The sequence below is a fragment of the Equus caballus genome, chromosome 7, assembly GCF_041296265.1.
Source record: "Equus caballus isolate H_3958 breed thoroughbred chromosome 7, TB-T2T, whole genome shotgun sequence".
In the NCBI taxonomy this organism is placed as follows: domain Eukaryota; kingdom Metazoa; phylum Chordata; class Mammalia; order Perissodactyla; family Equidae; genus Equus; species Equus caballus.
In genome coordinates this window covers 5176885-5201218 of record NC_091690.1, presented here as the reverse complement: position 1 = coordinate 5201218, position 24334 = coordinate 5176885, and the positions used below count along the sequence as shown (strand labels likewise).

The window sequence follows — 24334 nt, the reverse complement described above, 5'->3', positions numbered from 1 at the left end:
TCCTGTGCTAGACGATTGAATGTTCCTCTTGCTTGAGAGAGGGGTAGGAGTGGATGGATACAGACTTTCATTTTAGAGAAACAAGTTTATTTCTAATCTGATTGTTCAAAAGCAATGTGTACAGGAAAAAAGCAAAACAGCGATTTTTATTCCACAATTATTGGGGGGTACTTCCTTCTGGTGGTTCTGTTGTGTCTTAATTTACTTAACTTTCCCTGTTGTTGGGCAGTTAGATGATTTTGAGTTTTCACAACGAAAGGGGTGAACGTTTTGGGATCAAAACTTTCTCGAGCATTTGTTTCTTCAAGTCTTGCTTTTCCAGAAGTGAAATTTCTGGGTCAAAGGTTCTTGATACCGTTGCCAGATGGCTTTCCAGAAATGTACCATCCGTTGTTCCTCCTAGTTTTGGCTGAGAGGGAGCGTTGGCCAGCTTTGAGTGTTGTTTGAAAAATCTTTCATCATTTACTGGAGGGAGGTGCCATGTGTCGTCACTGTTTCTATTTGCATTTCTCTGATTGCTATCAGAGTTGAACCTTTTAAAACCTGTTTATTTATCATTTGGGTTTTCTCTTCCTGTTCATATCTTTTGTCCGTTGATCTTTTGGTACCTTAGTGGTTTTTTGAAATATTCATCTGCATGTGGTTTCCATAGACGAAGGCTGGTAACCCTCTGCCAATTGCATCTTCAGACTTTTTTGATCAGTGGTGAAAATGCTCTGAATATCAGTTGCAGAGAAGCATAAAATGTTCATGGAGTTCCGGGCTGGATTTTTTTGTTTTTTTTTTGAGGAAGATTAGCCCTGAGCTAACTACTGCCAATCTTCCTCTTTTTGCTGAGGAAGACTGCCCCTCAGCTAACATCCATGCCCATCTTCCTCTACTTAATACGTGGGATGCCTCCCACAGCATGGTTTTTGCCAAGCGGTGCCATGTCCACACCCGGGATCTGAACCGGTGAACTCTGGGCCGCCGAGAAGCAGAACGTGCACACTTAACCACTGAGTCACCGGGCTGGCTCCCTGGCTGGATTTTTGTATGCCTCTCTTGTGACTTTATGCTTAGAAAGTCCCTTTCTATCCATAAAACGAATGTTTTTTTTCCAAATTTTCTATTTTAATTTTAATTATTATCATTTTGTGTGTGTGTGTGAGGAAGATTGGCCCTGAGCTAACATCTGTGCCCATCTTTCTCTGTTTTACTTGGGGCACCACCACAGCACGGCTTGACGAGCGGTGCCAGGTCTGTGCCCGGGATCCAAACCTGTGAACCCCGGGCCACCAAAATGGAGTGCATGAAATTAAGCACTTTGCCACCGGGCTGGCCCCCAATTATTATCATTTTTAGAAAAATATTCATCCTGGACATTTGCAATCTATTTGTGTGCACGATTCGAAGGGGTCTCCATTTTCCCCCAAATAACTAGTTGGAGTCTCTTGCCACTGATTGCAGAAATCTGCCCCTTCGTCATTGATTTGGGGTTTGTTTCTGGGGCTCCATAAATATGTCTGTTTTCCTTCGCACCAGGGCCATTACCATTCTGATCAGTGTAGTTGGATAATGTTTTGATGCCCAGGAAGGCAAGTTCCACACACACGCTCATGACTTGTTTATGGTGCCTTTACATGTTGTGAGATTCCCTGGGAAGAGTCAGTGAAAGTGAGATCAAGGTGGGAGAAAGTGAGTGGGCGGCTCAAGGGTCGTTTCACAAAAGATAGGGGAGGGGGAGAAAGGCAGGACTTCTCGCCTGAGCCCAAAGCTACAGGGTGAGTTCTGAATAGAATCCATGGAATTGTCAGTGAGGACTCCACGGGAGCCCTGGGGAGGCGCCGTTCCACGGCATGGATGCTGGATGGTAGGAAACAGGACAGGAGAGAGCTGGGACAGTGGAGACCACGCCTCTTCTGAGAGTTTGGGCGGGAATGGGAAAGAGAACCTGCTTGTTTGTGGATTATGTTGTGGAAAAATCTCGAGAATGTTGGTAGGTCAGGGACAGACCAGAAGGATGATCAAGGTCGGGGCAAAGTCCTTGTGGAAGTAGAGAGACCACCTGTGGGTCTGGAATTTTGTAGAGGATGAAGGAAACCTCTGAGGTGGGGGTGGGGTGAAGAAGCTGTCGAGATGGGGAGTCGGCTTTCACCGATGGTGAGGGGAGGAGAGAATGAGTAGAATCTGCTGTGTTACGAAGGCACGCAGCTGCCAAAGGAGCTGTTATCCTTGTTTTAGACACCAGAGAGGTTACTTAACTTGCCTAAGGCCACACAGCTAATAAAAGACAGCCGGGGTTTGTGCCAAGTCTGAGACACATATAAAGCATGTGCGTGTGTGTTTTTTGGGAGGAGTGTCCCTCTGTTTAGAAATGGGAGAGCCACTTCTGGCTGGGGCATCAGGGCAAACAGTGAACGCTGTTTTATTCCAGGGCCAAGTTCTCCAAATTTAGATGCTTGTTTGAAATGCTCCGGGCTCACGCGTCTTGAGATACAATTTAAGACATTCCTCTGTGGATTTACTTCTGTATCCATTTTAGTCAAAGTAGCCAGAATGGTATTATCTGTAGAAGGGTCCCTGGGGCCGGCCCGGTGGCGCAGCGGTTAAGTGCGCACGTTCCACCTTGGCGGCCTGGGGTTTGCTGGTTCGGATCCCGGGTGTGGACATGGCACCGCTTGGCAAAAAACATGCTGTGGCAGGCGTCCCACATATAAAGTAGAGGAAGATGGGCACGGACGTGAGCTCAGGGCCAGTCCTCCTCAGCAAAAAGAGGGGGATTGGTGGCAGATGTTAGCTCAGGGCTAATCTTCCTCAAAAAAAAAAAAAAAAAAAAAAGAAGTGTCCCTGATCTTTGAAGCAAGTTTTTTTGTTTTTGTTTTTGTTTTTTTTTTTAAAAACTCTTTTGCTCTTGAGAACGGGCTGTTTTTTCCAGCCTGGGGGATTTGTCACCGTGGGAAGGTGTGACTCTGCACACATTGCTGCGACTGACACCTGTCAGGGTTCCGGGTTCCTGGCATCTGGCATGGATGGCAGCTGCTCTTGGTTCGTGATCAGTGGTTGGGTGAAGCATTGTCCTGTCCTGGTAACAGATGTCAAGAAACGATTGTTCTTGGAATTGACGCTTCTGTCTGTTGAGTTACCACTCAGCTCCGGCTTTTTTTCCCTCGTCAATTTCTTTTATGGTGGAAAAATACACATAACATAAAAGTTATCATCTGAATCATTTTTCAGTATGCAGCTCAGTGCCATTAAGTACGCTTGCATTGTTGTGCAACCATCCCCACCATCCGTCTCCAGAACTTTCTCATCTTCCCAAACTGAAACTCTGTCCCCATGAAACTAACTGCCCACCCCGTCCCCCGGCCCCTGGCTCCACCATCCTACTTTCTGTCTCTATGAATTTGGCTTTTCTAGGGACTTCCTATGAGTGGAATCAGACAGCATTTGTCTTTTTGTGTCTGGCTTCTTTCACTGAGCATGATGTCCTTTCATGATCCATGTTGCAGCGTGTGTCAGAATTTCCTTCCTTTTCAAGGCTGATTTATATTCCATTGTATGCATAGACCGCATTAGTGTATCCATTCATCCATAGATGGACACTGGGTTGCTTCCCCGTTTCAGCTATTGCGACGCCACTGTGAACATGTGTGTACATCTCTGACTTTTTTTTCTTTTTTTTTAAGGTTAGGGTTAGGGGTTAGGGTTGGGGTTGGGGGTTGGCTTTAGGGTTAGGGTTAGAGGGTTAGGGTTAGGGGTTAGGGTTTATAAAATCACTTTTTTTTTTCGTTTTGAGGAAGATTAGCCCTGAGCTATCTACTGCCAATCCTCCTCTTTTTGCTGAGGAAGACTGGCCCTGAGCCAACATCCATGCCCATCTTCCTCCACTTTATATGTGGGATGCCTACCACAGCATGGCGTGCCAAGCGGTGCCATGTCCGCACCCAGGATCCGAACCAGCGAACCCCGGGCCACCGAGAAGCGGAATGTGGGAACTTCACCGCTGCGCCACTGGGCCGGCCCCCATCTCCGACTTTTTAGATGCTTATGTTCCCTTGTTGCTGTGGCTGTAGAAGCCTCATTGAAGGTTGTATTGGATTTTTTTTTTTTTTTTTTTTTTTACCGTAAAACAGACTGAAATGAGCCTTTAGAGGATATTCCCCTGTCTTAGGAGGCAGGCAGACCCATGAAAACTACCTGTCAACCCCTCTGTTCCCCTGGGATCCTCTCAAATGCTTTCTCGAGCATCTGCAGCCATTGTCTTTTTCTGGCACGATTGCTGGGCTCCAGAAGCTTCTAGAGTCTGGTCAGCATTTGAGACAGGACTGTTGGGTTGTTCTCTGGACCCAGTTGAAGCATCCTCTACAAAGCTCCTTCTTCCATCTGCCCCAGACAGCGAAGCTTTTGGCAGAGAGCAAAGGAAGATTCTATATGGTTTAGGGAATGAAGAGGAGGATGCCTCCTCTCCGTCACCCTGCCCACAGATTTGGGGTGAAGATGCCAGGAGAGGCCAAATGCCAGGAGCCCTGGATGGGCAGAGAAGAGGTGGAGTCTATGTGAGCCGGGTCACGAAATGGCATTTATCAATGGGCCTACGATGTGTCGGGCATTGGGGTGCAGGGGACATGGGAGGGACCGGCTCCTGCCTCCTTGGACAGGACCTTCTGGTGGCAAATGAATACGTCACTGAGTAAGCTTGGTGGGGGGCGGTTACTGGAGGGAGCTCTCTCTGAGTGGAAGCATGGGTTGAGGCCCTATACTAGCCTTTGGGGTCAGAGAATATCTCCCCTAAATCGGCGTGTCATTAAGACCCCAAAGGTTGGCCTCACTGGACCCGTTTCCAAGTGGTTCCAAGAATTGTTGAGAGTCCGGCAGGACTGCTGTGGAGTCCCATTTAGCTGTTTGCTCGTCAGGACCCGGATCAAGCCTCAGTTTCTCGATCTGAAAAATGGGGATAATTATGAGACCTGCTTGTGAGGGTTGTGGTTTGGGGGTTAAAGGAGACGGTCAAGGGGGCCATTTAGCCCAGCGCCTGGCACTCTGTGAGTGTTCTGGAAGCTTCTTGTAAGGGCTATGGGTCCACCACCCTTTCTGGACAGACCAGCCACTGGGTGAATACCTGTTAAGGCTCAATTCCATTTCTGATTTGGGGGCAGGCAGAGGAGTGCCCATTACGTGACCTGTTGATGAGAGGTGGGCACTGGACCTATGGATCCAGAGAGAAGACCATTCTGCTCACCTGGTGCCTTCAGATGCTCCAGAGACCCCAAGATCTGGACTTTTGTGGGGACCAGAAACCCCAGGGCTTGCTTGACCAGCTGTTCTAGCGAAACCCACTGGGATTTATTTCCTGGGAGGCCACCCCAGCTGCTCGCTGCCAGTCAGAGGGGTGGGTGAGGCTGGGGCATGCCAGGTGCCAGGAACCTGGCCGGCGATGCCACGTACGGACATCGGCAAGAAAGCAGGAGCAGGAGGCAGAAGGAGGCCAGTGTCTCCTGCCTGAGTTTGCATTTCCATCTGTGTTTCAGATCCTCTGAAAGTCGGGATGCCCTATTTACATTAAATGTTAAATATTTAAATGCATGCACAGTCCCTCTGGGAGGGTTTATTTTTCCGCGGAGGTTTTAGCTTCCTGTTGAAACTTTTTCTTCTTCTTCTTCTTTTTTTTTTTTTTAACTTTGCCTCTGATAACCAGAATCCTCTCGGCAGTGAATGCTTATTTTGTGCCAGCCACTGTTCTCAGCGCTTTGCTGATGACGCTGCATCGAGTCCTGCCAGCAATTCCTTCTTACAGATGAGGCCCTGAGAGGTTAAGCCACTTCCCCCGGGTCACATTGCTAGGAAGTAGCAGAGGTGGGATTCGAAGCCACAACCTGGGTATTCTGGCTTAGAATCTGAGCTCTTAACCGTTGTGCTTTCCTGCGCTCATTGTGGAAAGCTGAAGTGCAGACAGCAAAGAAATCAGGGGAAAGGAGGGAACCCACTAGAATTTGCTCCTGCCGACATTCTGGCTGCCTTCTCTGATAGCCCGCCTCATCCAGTCTTAAATTTGCTGCCTCCTCCGTCAGGCTAAGTTCTCTTGAATACAGGGATGGGGGCCTTTATTGTTGTGTCCCCAGCAACTGTCATGTAGGTCAGCCGCGATGTCTTTGTTTCTTACTAGCTAATGTTTATTGAGCACTTACCCTGTCCCAAGCTTTGTGCTAAGAATTCAAGAAGGGCCGCCTCATGGCATCGTCGCTGCAGCCTGTGAGAAGATGTTATTCCCATTTCACAGACGGGGACGCTGACACCTGAATAGGAATCAAGAAACTTACTCTAGGAGACCTGGTTGGGAAATGCTTTGACCTCGGGCTCGTCTGGGGTAAAGCCCTAGATCAGACTTCGCGAAGTGCGACCTACTGGGGTTTGCTGTATGGCCTGGGAGCTGAGAATTGCTTTTTATACTTTAAAAAAAAGCTGGGGGGAAAAAGTCTGAAAGATAATATTTTGTGAGAGGTGAAAATGATGGGAAATTAACATTTCGGTGTCTCTAAATAAAGTCTCACTGGAATGCAGCCATGCTCGCTCATTTATTCATTTACATATTGCCCGTGGCTGCTTTTCGGTGCCATAAGGAGAGAGTTGAATAGTTGCGACAGAGACTGTGTGGCCCTTTACAGAAAAAAAATTTGCTCATTCCTGTTCTTGGCTACATACCTCATAAAGATGAGGGGGAAATTTGGGAATAGAAGCTGTTTTCAATGGGAATTGGAAGCACCCCAGCATCAGGCCGATATAGTCCCTCTGCTCCTTGTTGGCACTGAAGGGAGGGGGTTGCAAAGTATGAGATGTCATCCGTGCCCCTCAGGAGCTCCTGGTTTGGCTGAGGAGTTAAAAGGCAGGATTGAATTAACCATCCAAAGCAACTCGGCCAGCAGGAGACATCACAAGGCAAGTTAGACACCCCCTGCCCTCCCCCCCCACCAAAATGAGTCATCGGATCCATGCTTCTAGACATGTTTGGGGCTGGAGCCCATGAAAATCATGATGTTCTCTAGATAACACGGCAGAATATTGATAAATTAAATTCCTTCCTGCCTGTGTCACTGTAGCCCATGCAGAAAATAGGAAAGTCTAACCTGTGCTTATGGATGTTGAATAATTAGTAATAATAATGATAATAAAAGATGGCAGATGGTGTAGCATGAGGGGCCATTTAAGTTTTTCGCTCATATTTATTCCTTTTCGTTTTGTCAAAGATCTTGAAAAAAATCTGGGAGAGAATTAAAAGCACCCTGCGGAAAAAATTCCACAGTCATTGTAATTTCTTTATCCCTGAGATGATTGGAATTTTTTAAACGAACTTTTACATTTGAGATGAGTGGATTTTGTATAGCAGGAAAAACAAGGGCTCTAGAGAAGCAGATTTCTCAGCTCCCCGTCTCTGTCCAGGATTGATGTTAATTTGCCATTGGCATTGGTGGAAGGAGAGAGATTGTTCCGGATCTGAGTGGTTAAAAAGATGAGGTTGGGTTTGGATGTCGAGTGGTGCTTAGAAAGAGAGTAAGAAGGAAGGGCGTTCTGAATGGGTGGAATGACAATGACAAAGGCAACAGAGTTTCGTGGGCAAGAGTAGAGAGGCTGCCTCATGTTTCGAAGGGAGGGGTGGCCCATCGTGTGCTCTGAATGCCACGCATTTTCCTGCAGGGTGATGGAGCCATCACAAAGGGTACACGGGGGCTGTGTTCAGGATGAGCTGTTTCCACTGCTATTGAGTGGATAGCTATGCAGAGCCAGGCATGTTGCCGGGACCCCAAAGTCCTTGCAGAGTTGGGGAGAAAGTCAAAGAAATAATTGTAAGGTTATAAGCCTGGTAGCCAGAAAGCATTTTGATAGGCTCAAGGATGCACTGAAGAAAGGTAGACCAGCTGGCCGCGTGGGCGTCCTGGGGATGGTCCTGTTCAAATCTTTAGCAGTGAAGACGGCAGACCTACAGTTCTAAAAGATGTCCAGAGGGGCCTTAGGGGTACCAATTTAGCTGTCTTATCTCCTACAGAAATAAATTGGCCCAATCCTTAGGAATAAGGTGGGGAAAATTAAATACATAATTATGGAAAGGTCGCTCCCCCGACCATTGGTAACTGGTCTGACGAGTTTTTCTTTTTCTCCCTCCTACTTGATGAAATACATTGACCAGTTATTTCCCACTGTGTCACCAGACCCTTTGTCGGAATTAAGATCTGTTCTTTGTGACTGAACACCTGAAATGCCCTGGGGAGGTCCCGGGGACCTCGGCTCCTCTCAGGCTGGGAGGTCAGGTGCTCCCTGTCGTCAGTTAGCTGTCTCCACGTGCCTGTGCCTGATAGAATGTTCTTTCCCAGTAAAGAGAGCTGATGCGTTCTCAAACGCTGGGATTTCAAAATGGTATCCCTTATCTCCTCTCTCTTTTCCCTCTCTCTATCTCAGGTTTAGAGTCTGTGCTAGGTCAGACTAAATGCTCACACTTAGAGATAAATAAAGTCAAGAGTGGGAAACAGAAGAATTGCTTTCCTTCTGGCCCCCATTGCCTGTCATGGGTGGGGCCACATGAGTAGCAGGAGACTGGGCTCCTTTCCTCCAATTCCAGGTTTGGGAAGTGAACCCAGATCTCCCACCCCAAGCTCAAGCCATGGGACACAGAGGCAAGGGATGGAGCATGGTCATCAAATTGGCACTAGGAGGCACCTGGGAGACAAAACCCACAATCGTCCAGTGGCTGGAGGGTTTTGAGTAGAGGGTTGACCTTTATATTATAGAAGTTTGTTTGCTTCTTGTTTGAGGGTCTTGGGTCTTTAAAGACCCTCGGGTTCATTGCCTGCAGCCTAGAGAGGGTTTCGTCTACGGAGTGTTTCCACTTGCTCACCTATGAAGGAAACTGTTCTTGTCAGAAGATCTGATGAGGGCAGGATTTCAGGCTCTGTTACCTAGTCTTGTTGGCACAGATGGGCGCAGCCCTTGTGTTGTTTATTGAGCACCTGCAACGCTGGTCCGCGGATGGACGGGACACCTGTCACAGGCTACCTCGTTAGTGGCGATGAAGTTAAGGGTTTCCACAGATGCCAAAAAAAATTGGATATCAGAGCAGGAGATACACAAAGCAAGACAGGCTTGATCCGAAGCATCCAAGATTTCTCTAAAAAAACCCAGTTTTTTTTATAGAACACGTAAGACTTAACCATCAGTGAAGTTTAGCACATTCATAGGACTGTGCAATCGTCACCACTATCTAGTTCCAGAACATTTCATCACCCTACAAAGAAACACTGTGCCCGTTCAAAGCCACCAGCCCCTGGCAACCATTAATCTACTTTCTGTCTCTGCGGCTTTTCCTATTCCGGATGTTTCATATAAATGGAATCATACAATGTATGACTCTTACGTCTCTCCTCCTTTGCTACGTGATTTCAAGGTTCAGCCACATTGTAGCGTGCATCAGGACTTCATTTCTTTTTATTGCTGAATAGCCTCCCATAGTATGGACAGACCATGTCTTGTTTATCCTTCTACTGATGGATGGACAAGTGAGTTGTTTCCACCCTTTGGCTGTTGGGAACAGCGCTGCCACAGCACTCCTGTCCAAGCTTCTGTTTGAACACCTATTTTCAATTCTCTTATACCCAGGAGTGGAATGGCTGCGTCCTTTGGATTTTCCATGTTTAACTTACTGAATGAAAGTTTGTTTTTCTTCTCTTCTTCCTTTTTGCTTTTGGTTTTCTTGTTTTAAAAACCATTTTATTATCCAAGAAAACACAGATGCAGAAAACCACGCAAAACCAATGTGTGGCCTCATGAATTACTCTAAGGTGAACAACCTCATGACCCCCCCACCCTGGTTGAGAAATAGCACTTTGCCAGCCGCCCACCTCCAGACGTCCTTCTACGGACGCCATCCCAGTCATAGCCCTCCCCCTACCCCCAAAATGATAACTGTCCTGTCTTTTGTACTGGCCACTTCCTTCTTTCTGTATAGTTTTTATCACTCAAGCGTGAATCTCCAGACAATAGAGTTGAACCTTGCTCAATAAAAAAAAATTGGTATGTCTCTTTGGATCCACAGCAGTCACTCTCCACTGTGAGGGATTCTGACCCCCCCCCCCAGGGGACATTGGGCAACGTCTGGAGACACTTCTGATTGTCACAACTTGGGGGATGGCGCTACTGGCATTGTGTGGGTAGTGGCCAGGGATGCTGCTCAAAACGCTACAGTGCAGAGAGAGCTCTTACCACCAAGAAGGATCTGGTCTCGGAGTGGGCCCAGTGGCATAGTGGTCAAGTTCGCATGCTCCACTTCGGTGGCCCGGGGTTCCCGGGTTCAGATCCCAGACATGGATCTAAGCATTGCTCATCAAGCCACACTGTGGTGGCATCCCACATACAAAATAGAGGAAGATTGGCACAGGCGTTAGCTCAGTGACAATCTTCCTCACCAAAAAACAAACAAACAAAAAGGGATGACTCAGCTCCAGATGTCGATAGTGTGAGGATGAGAAACCCTAGTCTACAGGTTGTCTCTCCGTCTCCCCTTTTTTTTTCCCTATACTCTCCCTGTTGAAGAACTGGGCTGGGGGCGTGTCCCCACTCTGAGTGTTGCTGACTGCGCTCTCACAGCACAGCCCAGACAGGCCCTCTGTCCTCTGGACCCCAGCCAGCATCAGACTCAGTTTCTATGCCTTCAGCAGACTTTATGTAACATGTCCCACCTCCCACCCCAGCGCTGTTTGCAATAAACCGTTTTCAAAGGTGGTCCTTCCCTTCTGGCTGCTCTCGAGCCTGGCTATGGGTGATGTGTGCTCTTGGATCATTTTTTTTTCTTTTTTAAAATTTGAAAATTTTGTGGTGCGGTCAGATGGGCCTCATCGGCTTCCCTTTTTTTAGTTTATGATAAACAAGGCACAGACTGAACTTTGTAGCAAAACTTTGTGTTCTTTACGAAGGCAAGTTTTGCTAAGAAAATTATTTTTATAAGTGAGTGAGGTATGAGGGTTATTTGCAAAGGAATTTTACAAGGGCGAGAAAAAAACAACAAGCTGATTCTAGGATTCGTGGTCGGACGGAAGACAGAGTGGGAAGAGGACCTCGAGACACGTGTCAGGAGGAAAACAATAGATGGACCCCAGAAAGGAAAGACGTTCCACGTGGGGATGGGTTTGATGAAGGAAGAAAAGGTGGAGAATTGTCTGAAGGATGCTCTTGTGGTTAGAGGGGGGCATAAGTCTTCACAGGCTTCCTTCACAGTTTCGAAAGAGACCCACAAGCCTAGTGAGCTACTTCACTTGATTTTGGGACTTCTGGCCGTTGGAAGCACTGTATTTACAAGCATCACCTGTTGGGGATTGCAAATTACAGCAATGGACACTTGGTAGAAAGAAAAATAGGACTTGGAGGGGGGCCTGGTGGCATGGTGGTTGAGTTTGTGTGCTCTGCTTCGGTGGCCTGGGGTTCGAGGGTTTGGATGCCAGGCTTGGACCTACACACCGCTCATTAAGCCATGTTGTGGTGGTGTCTCACATACAAAGTAGAGGAAGATTGGCACAGGTGTTAGCTCAGTGACAATCTTCCTCAAGCAGAAAGGGTAAGATTGGCAAAAGATGTTAGCTCAGGGCCAATCTTCCTCACCAAAAAAAAAGAAAGAAAGGAGTTGAGGGAGGTGAGAAAGTAAAGTACACACTGGCACTTTGGCCCTCAGGTCTTGGGAGGAGGGATAAAGGAACCTAAAGCAGACCCAGGTCATAAGAGTTACAAATTCAGAATCAGAGAGGTCAGAAAAATGACACTGATTGTTTTCCTCTTGACCCACAGTGTGAATGTTGCCAACACAGAGGCAAACACGTGTCTAAGTTTTTCCCAACTCTTCAGAGGAGATCTTGAAAAAGGCCTAGCCGGAGCTGGCCCTGTGGCATAGTGGTTAATTTCACGCACTGCGCTTTGGCAACCTGGGGTTCACAGGTTCGGATCCCCAGCACGGACCCAGCACTGCTTGTCAAGCCATGCTGTGGAGGCATCTCACATAAAAGAGAGGAAGATTGGCACAGACGTTAGCTCAGGGCCAATCTTCCTCAAGCAAAAAGAGGAAGATTGGCAACAGATGTTAGCTCAGGGCCAATCTTCTTCACAAAAAAAGAAAAGAAAAGGGTCTAGCCAGCTAGGAATGGTCGATGGACGTCAGTCCTTCCTGATAACTGAATAAGTGTCAAATGGCTTGGGTTGTCTATTTTATTTTAGAGGACATTAGAACATTTATAGAAAACTTTCTTAGGTGTGGTTGTAACCCCATTTCTCTCATGCTGTTTTCTCCTTGAGGTCTTACATCTTTCAATGGCCACTCCCCGTGGGCGGGTGGGTGGGACTCAAGGAGGATAAGGATGTTGAGGGTCCCACCTTTGATGGCAGTACAGAACCGACTTGATGACATTCAAGAGCTGTGGTGCCCAGTAAAGAGCAGCCCCACTAGCCACATGTGGCTATTTAAGTTTAAATGAGTTAAAATTACCTAAAATTAAACATTGGTTCCTCAGTCACACTCTCCACAGTGCGGATGTAGAGCATTTCTGTCATTACGGAAAGGTCTGTCAGGCAGCATGGCTCTCTGGAGCCTTTCCCTTCATGGTTGAAGAGAACCGTGGCGTCGGACAGACATGGATTTGAATCCTGTATCTGCTGTGTGACCTCGGGCCGGCGGTCTAGCTCTTCTCCACTTCCAAAGGGGAGAGAGAACCAGTCTCAAAGTTTTTTTTCCTCAACTTTTAACCGATATCCCCTCTTTGGAGAAAAATAGAAATCCCATTCCTTTTCTCTACTTTGAGTTTCACTTTTTCCCCTTAAATATAAACTGTAACAATGAATGTTTTTTTTTCCCCCAACCTCTGTAACCCTTTGAGAGTCCCTGGAACAGAGGAAGGAGTGGCTTGGGAAAGTCGGACGTAACAAAGAGGCTATTATAGGTACTTCTGAGTGAGAAGAGGAACAAGGAAGGGGCAGGTGTGTTGACAGGGGCCGAGAGTGTCATCTTGTCTATGGGTGACCAAGAATGAGGAATGTGTCAGCTTTCCTGGCCTTTCCTTTTTCTCTCTGGGGCACAGGAAACAGAGTGCTTTTCGACGTAAGGAGGACAGAAAGGGTCTAGTAGAGAGGACGTAGACTTAAGATGGGGAAGGAACCCTCAGGGAGGGAGGGAACCTCAGCCTGAGTCTGTGTTCCTGGCTCAGCATTGAGCATCTCAGTCAACTCGTGACTACCGCCAATGGGAATCTACTCAGAGTCACTTAAACGACAGTGGGGTGTTTATTGGGAGAACATAGGGTCTTCTGGTGCTTGTATCAGCTATCTTTTGCTGTGTAACAAATAATCCTGAAACGCAACAGCTTCACGTGACTGTCACTTGTTTCATTCATGGTTCTGTGGGTGATCTGGGCAGGTTTTCTGGGCTGACCTGCCAGCTGACCACAGACGCAGGCTCGGCTCTCTCCCATGTCTAGGATCGGCTGGTGGGGTGCTGGTGGCTGGTGATCCTGCATGGCCTCACTTGCATGCTGGCGGTTGGTGCCTGCTGTCCGCTGGGATGGCTTGGTTTTCCTCCCTGCAGCCGCTCATCCTGCAGTAGGCTAGCTTGCGTTTGGATCACGTGCTGATGTCGATGCAGCAAGAGATCGATCCTCAGTGCACATGCAAGTTCCAAGTCTCTGCATCTTGTGTGCTGATGTCTCATTGGTCAAAGAAAGTCACATGGCTAAGACCGGCTTGAAGGAAGAGAGAGGAGAGAGGCACCACCTGTTGATCAGAGGGGAAGAATTTGTGGCCGCTTTTGCCGCCAACCGTAGAACTCCACGGTGGGAAACACAAGGGGGCTCACGAAACATTTCAGTCAGGACTTAGAGCTCCATCAAACCCCCAGCACTGTGTGTGGTGTAACTGAGAACCTGAAACAATTTTCCTGAGCAGTGATTTCATTTCCTGAACTCCAGTAATTGAGTAATCAATTCCTTTGTCAATGATTCGAAGTCTTCATCATTTATTAAATTCAACCAAAAACTGTGGTCCAGGAGCCGGCCCCATGCCGAGCGGTTTAAGTTCGAGGGGTTCAGATCCTGGGCATGGACCTACTCCATTCATCAGCCATGCTCTGGAGGCGTCTCACCTACAAAGTAGAGGAAGATTGGCACAGACGTTAACTCAGGGCAAATCTTCCTCAGCAAAAAACGACAACAAAAACCGTGGTCTGCTTCTGGGACATCAATTCTACTTTACTCATCTGTGCCTATTCTTAGGCGAGTTCCATGCTGATTTTATTATTATAGATTTAGAACATTTTTTGTTAATGGTAGATCCAGTTTTTTCCTATGACACTTTTTCAAAGTGTTTATTTTTCTTGTTAAGCTTAAGGATCTCCAAATCTACCTCCTCCAGCACACATAAAACCCATTGTGACTTTGATGAAAAAAATTGTATTGAATCTGTAAGCTAATATGAGAAATCTATACCTTAGTATTTTTCCTTTCCATGCCAGTATGTGCTCAGTTTCTCCATTTGTTCAAATCTTTTCATGCTGTGCTTTTAAAAATATTTATCCCATATATTTCTTGCCACGATGATTCTTGATTCTGCTCTCACAGAGATTTTGTTGTTAGAGGTTGCTGAATCCAGATCCATTAGTGAAATTGATTAGTAGATTTTTAATTTGTTAATTCATTGCATGAAATTTTATCCTCTGCAAATTTTGGTCCTTTTTTTTTGATCCTCTCTGAATGTCGTACCTCTCATTTCGGTTTTAAATCTTATGCTGTTGACTCGGGCTTCAAGACTGATATTAAATATTTAACAATGGTATTACCTGACATCCATATTTAATAGATTTCCTAATATAAAGTCATCCTTGCTTTCCGCAATAAACCCTGTTAGGTTGTGATGAATTATTCTTTGAGCATAATGTTGAATTTGATTTGCTAGGTTTGCGTTCTTTTGTTTTTTTTTGGACTTTTGCCATGTGTTCATGAGTGAAATTGTGCTATGTTTTTGGTCTGTTCTATTTTGCAGTCTCTTCATCAGGTTTTATTATCTGATATTCTAGCCACGTAAAATGAACTAGGCAAGTTTCCATTTTAAATGTTTTAGAATTATGGCATCAGGACTAACACTTTCTTGAAAAACTGATTATTTGTTGGAATAATCATACATTGCTGTAAACTTTTGGGGAAGCAATGTTTTTGATAACTTGAAAAAAATTTCATATTAAGTTGTTAGAAAATTCAGCTTAAAAATTTTTTTAACCTCTGGTAAAGTCTTTTTGAGTCAACTTTTGTGATTTGTAGTTTTTTTCAAGCAATCATTTCATTAAGATTTTCAGATTTAATAGCATACTGTTATGCTTGCTATAATCTTGTTTGCATATTCTCCTTTATGTCTGTTTAGATTTGCCAGTTTTGCTTATTTTTTTTTTTTCAGAAAAGCAGATCCTGGGTTTATTGATCAATTCTTTCCCCTTCCCACAATTTATTAGTTACTGTGATAATAATTCTTTTCATTTCTGGTTATTTTAGGTTATGATTTTTAGATTATTCTACTTTTTTTTTTTTTTTAAAGATTGGTACCTGAGCTAACATCTGTTGCCAATCTCTTTCTTCTTCTTCTTCTTCTCCCCAAAGCCCCCTGGTACATAGTTGTATATTTTTAGTTGTGAGTCCTTCTAGTTGTGGCATGCGGGATGTCACCTCAGCATGGCCTGATGAGTGGTGCCATGTCCGCGCCCAGGATCCAAACCAGTGAAATCCTGGGCCACTGAAGCAGAGCTCACAAACTTAACCACTCGGCCACGGGGCCGGCCCCTCTACTTTTTGATTTTTCTTTTTTTCCCCCTGGTGTGAAATGTTTAGATGATTCACCAGACACATAAATCCTTTTTGGAATAAATTGGGGAATGAATGAATGAATGAATGAAGAATTTAGTACTATTCTTTTAATACACTTAAGGCTTTTAAGACCATGAATTCACCTCTGAACACAGCTTTGGCTGCTCTCACGGGTTTTGCCCATACAACATTCTTGTTTTCTAAAGAGTTTGTGAAGATCATTTTCGTTTGTTCTTTTTGATAATGGTTATCCTGAAAGCCACTATTCAGTGCTTACTATGTTTCAATCACTTTATATAAATTATCTCATTTAATTTTCACAGCCACCCCAGGAATTATCCTTGGTTCACAGCCTGTTTTAACAGCAAGTGAAACCAAGCTCCAAGACAGGTTAAGTGACTTGCCCAAGGTCACACAGATAATGGGATGGGGGCAGGGGTAGGCCTGAAATTTAGACCCTGGTCTGTTTTGATTCTAAACCATGTGCCTTTTTTCACTTTGCTACACTGCCTCTCCAGTTGAGTGAGTTTTAATCACTAGTTGTTAGGGTTTAAGAAATATTAACTTTTCATTTTAATGAGTTGTCTAAATCTCCAGTTGATGGGGTTTAAAAAAAGATTAACTTCTCGTGACCTATAGGGTTTCTGCATTTTATAATGACTCGTGGCCTCTTGGTAGCTGACTGACTGTTCAATTGGCTTCTGTAATTCTTGCCTGGAAGCCAGGAAAAGTCGGCAAATTTAGAGTCAGAATCTACAGTTTCGCAAAGCAAAATATCCCCTGGGACCCCACATGCACGTGGAGTGTGAAAATAAAGCCTTCACTTCCTCCGCCCTACCAGAGTTACGAATTGTTTCTGCAGAGTTTTTATTCCACACTTGCTCGGTTATCCCAGCTGCCCTGCCTCCCAGGACAGCTGGAACTAGTTTTTTCCAAAGGCGCTTTTCTCTCCTTCCCTCATCATGTGCTTATGGTTTTGTGATGCTGGCTTGAAAGAGCGAGGGCTGGGCCAGGGCTGAACTTGACCTGTGGGCTGACCTGCCATTTTGGCCTTCATTTCTATTTCTGGATCTTGCTGTCAGCCTGAGGATGCTGCGAGTAACTGTGACTTCTTGTGACGTAACACAGCCAAACCTTTACTTTAAAATGGGCTGTGACTCATCTTTATTTTTATGGGGCTGTGTCACGTTAGAACTATTACAGTAGGAGTTTTTGTTTGAAATCTAATAAAGGTTTTAATCTGCCGTCTGGAGTCTGTGTTCCTTACACTTTTTTATTGTTCATGACTAAGCGTGGTGTTGGCGGGGGGTGTGGGGGGATGGGTTTGGCAATAGTGTTAACATCCGCCCGGAGGGATCAGGTCCATTGCCCAAAAACCTCATTTACTCTGTCTTGGCTGCAGCCAGAGGCTGCGAGCATGATGCTGATCCTAAAAGTGTCCTTTCTTTTCCTTTTTTTTTTTTTTTTAGACCCAAACCTTTTATTTTTAATAGCTTCTGAGATGCACGACATGCGAATGTTTTCAGTGTCACAATTTTACATCATAACTTTTGTCTTATTTAATGGAGAACCATAGACAGGTTTAAGCAATTTTTCAAAATTAAATATTGAACGCAGAAAGAAGAACAAAATGGGTAAAGACCGTTTCTTTTCTAAAGTAATTAGTAATGAAAAAATTGTGAATTTTCACTCACATTGTTAGTGAAGGAAAGTCAACTTTTTTTTTCCACATCTTTCCTCCAAATTAATCATGTCAGACTTTTTAGTTTGGGTCAGAGTGGAGGGTATGGATGGATATATCACTGTGATCAACCAAAATTAAGTAACCCAAATCCTGACTTAACAGTAATCACCACCTTGTGTTTCTGGATAGTTTTTTGACCCATCCCTAGGTTCTGTTGTCTAATCTCGCTTGTTTTAAAAACATTTATCATATCTTTTTAAAGATGCGTATCCTTTGTTTCGTAAGTTATCCATGTTGATTTCAGATAAGTATAGATTAAAGATAACCCTAAAATCCACCTGCTCCCACAGCCATGACTTTTTAATTTTGATGCAAAATCTTCCCTAATTGCCTCTGGAAACATATGTGTCAATTGGAATCCTATTATGCGTTAAAGAAGATGGCACTGTGTGATGCCATATGATACCCACGCTGCCATCTGCTTCTTTTCTCTTAGATCCATTAAGACTCTTTCCCTGTAAATACGAATCTATATCACACTTTTCATTCCTGTATTGGTGAACGTTTTGAGGTTGTTTCCAATTTATCGTTGGCATGAGAGAATGCTGTGACAAAACTTTGGATAGTTATTTTTGCATACTTTTCTGATCATTTTCAACTTCTATCTTTTCCTTGCTTTATGAAAATCTAATTTATAAATGATGAAATGCATACGTTTGGAAAGTATGGTTCCAAGAGTTTTTTTTTTTTCTTTTTGAAGAATGGCCCTGAGCTAACATCTGTTGCCAATCTTCCTCTTTCTTTTTCTCCCAAAAGCCCCAGCACATAGTTCTAGGTTCTTCTGGTTCCTCTGTGTGAGATGCCACCCCAGCATGGCTTGATGAACGGTGCAGGTCCGCATCCAGGATCTGAACTGGTGAACCCCTGGCTGCCGAAGCACAGCATGTGAGCTTAACCACTCGGCCACGGGGCCAGCCCCCAGTTCCAAGGGTTGTGACAAAAGTATACACCCAAGTAACTACCACCCCAATCAAGATCTGAAAGCTATCTGGAGCCCCCGGCCCCAGTCAGTCGCCCCACCCCAAGCAGATGCGGCTTGTCTGGAACCAAACCCCTTGTCTGCAGCCCTGTCATGCATAGATGCTCCTCATCACTCACTGGGAGCTCTGCTCTCTCCCTCTGATCCATTCTCTGAATTTCTAACTTCCTTTCCCAGATGCACTGCACATGATGTTGGTCCCCCCCTGGGTCGTCAGAGGATCTCGTTTTCCTCAGGATGGAATCAGATCTGGATGCAAAATCTGCCTCATTCTGGCAGCGCATGTTTCATGGGGGCTCACTCTATACCAGACACTATTCAGAGAGCTTTATATGTATTGATAACATTTCGTTTTCTTGACAAGCCAAAGAAGGACGTGCTGCTGTTACTCTCATTCTATAGATGGAGAAACCGAGCACAGAGAGACTAAGTAACTTACCCAGGATCACACAGCCAGTACCTGGAGTCTTCCTTCCTACCTCTATTCTTTCCTGGTTCTAACACTTTGGAGATCTTGGGCGAGTAAGTAGCTGAATACCTCCAGCCTCAGTTTCCCCATCTGTGAAATGGGACAGTGGTACGTCCATAGGCTGTTGTTAAAGTCAGTTGGGAATGTGGGTGGTGCCCAGCAGTTAGTATCTTACCTCTTGGTTCCTGACTTGAAGCATCTCGCCATCTGAAAGCTCCGTGTCCCACCAGCCCCCACCAGTTCCGACTCTAAATATCTCCATTAGACTGTCCCTGGGCGTTTCTGCCTTTTGCATCAATTTCCCCTGGATTTCATCTTCAGGGGCAATTCCCAGTGGTCACCCCCTTTAGCCAGAATGAGCTAGGGACTGGCTTGATTCTCCTCTGCTGCCCCTCCACCCCAGCTCAATTTGGGGCTGAGCATTCCATGACCACCCCATGAATGTTGGGATGAACTGGCAACCGGGGCCATTTCCCATTCAGGGCACTGATCCAGGCAGGTCAGACCTTGATTCTGCGTGTTGATCTCCGGGCTGGTAACTCAGCACATTGACATTATTCCCTCCTGTTTTATAAGACTGTTCTCCTGTGATTATTGGGGCTTTTGGGATTTGAAGGATTTGTATAGGATTTGAAGTCTGAAGGAAAAGACACAGCAACAGGATTCTAGGTTCTAACATTTATTTGATCCTTACTTTGCGCTAATAAGCATGCTAATCCTCATGACAACTCTCTGAGGGAAAAGATTTTAGTCTCCACACTTTGTAGATGAGGAAACTGAGGCACAGAGGGGGTAGCCTGTCCAATGTTGCAGCTTCTGGACCCACTCTGTGCAAAGTGGTATGTACCATCAGGTGCAAAGACTGGCAGTAGCATTTACCCACCATGAGTCCCGGTGAGTTCCTCCCTCGGTGTCCCCATCTGGGCCACTGTCCAGGGCTGATGCCTTAAAGGGGTGTCTCTGGAATTCATTGAGATGCAGACTGTGAGGCGATCTTGTCAGTTCTTTGAAATCCTGCACAGATGCAAGCTGAAACCCAACCGGGCTGTTGCCCTCCTACCTTATTTTGTTTTCTTTTGGACAGAACAAAGTATGGCCTCTGTAACCTCTCTCTGAGATGGAGGTGATGAGATCTGAGAGTGGGCATCCTGGCCTCTGGAACTCTGCAGAGAGATGAAGCATGCCCCGTGGGCGTGTTAGGGGTGTGTGTCCCGCCAAAGGGTGGATGAAGCAGGTCTCTGATGTTGCTGGTACCTTCATGACTGAGGTCTTGGATGTCACATGGATGCGGGGCCCAATTACTTTAATTACCAACTGCCTGGGGCTCTCCTGGATGGACTCTCAGAACCTCGACTGGGTGCCTTGATCCAGCAGGCACCTGCCTTGCTCTCCCCATGCCCTGGGGTCCTTGTTGAGAAAATTCAGAATCACAGGGTCAGGAAAGCGGCAACAACACTCTCCTTGGGTGGGTCACAGGCATTTAGGGTAAAGTGAGTCGGGATTTTCTATGTAGGCAGAGCAAATGTCTGGTGGCCTTGGGTAGGTGTCTTAGTACGACAAAATACCATAGATCTTGTGGCTTCAGCAACAGATATTTGTTTCTCACAGTTCTGGAGGCTGGAAAGCTGAAGAGCAAGGTGCCAGCAGATTTGATTCTTGGTGAGAGCCTGCTTCTTGCCTTGTGTATGGGTCACCTTCTCCCTGTGCCTCACATGGCTTTTCCTCGTGCGAGCCCTGGAGAGAGATCTCTCGCTCTCTTCCTCTTCTTATAAGGGCGCCGATCCCATATGAGAATTCCACCCTCATGACCTCATCTAAACGTGTTTATCTCCCCAAGACCTCATCTCTGCGTACCATCACCCTGGGGGTTAGGGTGTTAACATATGAATTTTGGGGGGACACAAACATTCGGTCCAAAACATTGCAGTGACAGTCCCATTTAGAGAGTGGCTTGATGCCGAGGTATCATGGAAGCAATGCGGAAACAACCCAGGTGTCCATTGAAGGATGAATGGGTAAGCAAAATGTGATCCTTCCATGCAATGGAATATTATTCAGCCTTGAAAAGGCAGGAAATTCTGCAATATGCTACAGCATGGATGAAGCCTGAGGGCATGATGCTCAGTGAAATAAACCAGTCACAAAATGACAAATAGAATATGATTCCACTTGTATGAGGTCCCTAGAAGAGTCAAATTCATAGAGACAGGAAGTAAGATGGTGGGGGCCAGGGTCTGGAGGAGGGAGATGGGGAGGTGGTGTTTCATGGGGAAAGAGTTTCAGTTTGGGAAGATGAGAAAGTTCTGGAGATGGATCAGGGTGGGAGGGGAATGGTTGCACAGCAATGTGAATGGGCTTAATGCCTCTGAACTGACACTTAATGGTTAAGATGGTCAATTTTATGTTATGTGTATTTTACCACTGTTTAAAAAAAGGACGCAATTGGATGAGTTTTGACAACACTGCATGTAACCTCCACCACCACAATCAAGATATAGAACGTTTTCTTCACCCTGAAAAGCTCCCTCCTGCTCTTGGCAGTCAATTCTTCCCTCATGCTCACCCCAGGCAATCGTGTCTGTGCTTTCTGTCACTGTAGATTAGTTGTACCTTTTCTAGAACTTCATGTGAATGGAATTGTACAATATATATACCCTTTTGGTCTGGCTTCAGCATCGTCTTTTGAGATTCATGCATGTTATTGCATTAATCAATAGCTTATCCCTTTTAAAAATTGCTGAGTAGCACTCCATGTGTAGACAAACAACATTCTGTTTTTTTTTTTTATCTGGGTTGTTTTCAATTTTCAGCTATTATGCTTAAACCTGCTGCGAACATTTGTGTAGGAGCCTTTGTGTGGACATTTACTCTCATTTCTCTTGGATACATACCTAGGAGTGATATGAATACATTGATATATATTTAACTTTAAGAAACTGACACTGTTTTTGTAAGTGGTTGTACCACATTACATTTCCACCAGCAACATGTGAGAGTCCTGGTTGTTCCACATCCTCATCAACACTTGGTACTGTCAACTTTTTCAAATTAGCCATTCCAGTTGGTGTGAATTAATGTCTCATTGTACTTTTCATTTTCATTTCTCTGATGACTAATGGTCTTGCACATCTTTTCCCATGTGTAGTGGAGACCTACATATGTCTTGTGGAGTGAATATTAAAATCCTTTGCCTGTTTTCCCTTTTTTTTTCTTTTGAGGTTTTTGCGTCATTATGCAGACATTTCTGAATCAAGAATGTTGTCAGAAAGAGGTATTTTGAATATTTTCTCCCATTTAGTGGCTTGGCCCTTTCCTTTTCCTAACAATGTCTTTTGAAGAGCTTCTGGTTCATTTGTGATGTTATTAATTTCATTAGCTCCAAGCTGTGGCTCTGAGAATCTTCCAGAAGCTCTCACCACTGACTCACAACATTTGCAGAATTTAATTCTTTTTTTTTTTGTTTATTAATAGACTTTACTTTTTAGGTCAGTTTGAGGTTTACGGAAAAATCGAGCAGAAAGTAAAAAATATTCCCATATAGTGCCTCAGCCTCCTTAACACAGCTTCTCCTATTATCAGCATCACGCCTTAGCGTGGTCCATTTGTTATAAGTGACAAGCCAATATCAATACAGTGTTATTATCTAAAGCCCATAGTCAGGATTAGGGTTCACTCTTGGTGTTGTGCATTCTGTGGGGTTTTGCGTGTATCCACTGTTACAACATCGGACACAATGGTTTCGCTACCTATTTGTTCCCTGTGCTCCACTTATCCATCTTTCTCTCCTTCCAAGAATTTTATTCTTCAGAGTACTAGAAATTGTCTTCACCTGAGAGAGCTTGGAGCAGAGGTTTTAGGATGTCTTTTCATCTGTGTGTACAAGGAGTCAGAATTTGAAAAGTGCAAGCCTGTCTTCAGAGGGAGGGAAGCATAGCGATCAACGACCTTCTTCGGGTCTTTCAAGGGTACAAAAGCTGGTGGTTGAACCTTGCCTTGTTTTTAGACTCTTGCCTGGGTTTAAAGTTCGAGCAGCGGAGGCTGAGGCAGAAGTCAGAGCTGACTGTTCAAAAGCGATGATCCGATTTGGCGTGTGTGATCACGACCATCTGTGAAAACTCTATTCTCAGAAATATTTTTAAGGAACTATTAAAAAAAAAAAGCCCTTGTTTGCATGATTTGAAGATGTGAAAGTGAGTATTTTGAAATCTGATCCTTAGGTCCTCATGCTCTGAATTGTCCATTTTCTCACTTTCTTTTCCTCTTGACCGTATGGTAGTGTGGAACGTGCCTGCAGGAAAGTGCATAGAACATTTGTCCGGTTTAGCAAGTAATTATAAAGAGAGTGGGACTCGGGTTGAGTGGTGGAACATTCCAGGCTCTCTAGAAGTTTCTCACATGTCCCCTTTCCAATTATAACCCCCTTCCTCTTCCCGGAGGTAATTGTATTTTTAAATGACCAGCAAGACTATATTTTTAACAACTAGATGTTGACCCATACGCAGTGCCGCATACATTTTGAATGCCTCAAAGGCATTCTGCTCAGCGTGCAACGCTTTGCAGCCCAATCAGGTGAATTTTACAGCGTTTCTTCTTTTTCACGTGTCGGGTGCTGGGTCTCGACAAGGATCCCCTGTCGACAGTGACTTCACATGAAATTTCAAACACAAACACTATATCTTTAAAGGTCGTTCAGAAGTTTTTATCAGTAGTGCTGTGTCCACAGACATCAAAATATCAAAATCAAAGATTAAAACCCAAACAACTCGGCAGCTGTGTTCTAGGAAACGCTTTGTCGTCACAATTAAGCCCTCAGAAGAGTTTAAGTCTCAACCCGCTGTTAATTGAAAACAACTCTTGGCAGGTTGTTGATTGTTTTGGGGCCTCTGCTTTCCCACTAGTAAAAGGTAAAATGTAATCCAGGCTTCCCCATGGAGTTGTTGCAGGTTAATGCACATAAAACATTTAACAGGTGGTAAGCAGTCATTTAGAGCCCGGACGACACAGTTCAGATTAAGGAGTGTGAAGGAGAAAGCAGTCCAACATTAACTGTGGGAGAAAAAAATTAGTTGTCCATATTTGTTTTGTTAAGAACAAAACATCATACACACACACATACACACACACACAGATGTGTACTCTAGCTTTGAATAACCGACGTACTTTGTTAAGAGCCAGAATAAATAGATCTTTCAGAAGTTAGGAGGAAAAAAAAAAAAAGATGTTTAGATTTGCTGAGCTGCTCAAAGCTGCAACGACTCGACGACGTCCTTGGTTTGTTGCATGTCCAGGGTGGCAGG

The 24334-nt window shown here is 45.0% G+C and overlaps 1 protein-coding gene across 4 annotated transcripts in view; it reads left to right on the top strand.

The window, feature by feature from the left end:
• INSR (insulin receptor) overlaps window positions 1-24334 on the top strand; it is a 124882-nt gene that overhangs the window by 19224 nt on the left and 81324 nt on the right. The window lies entirely within an intron of this gene.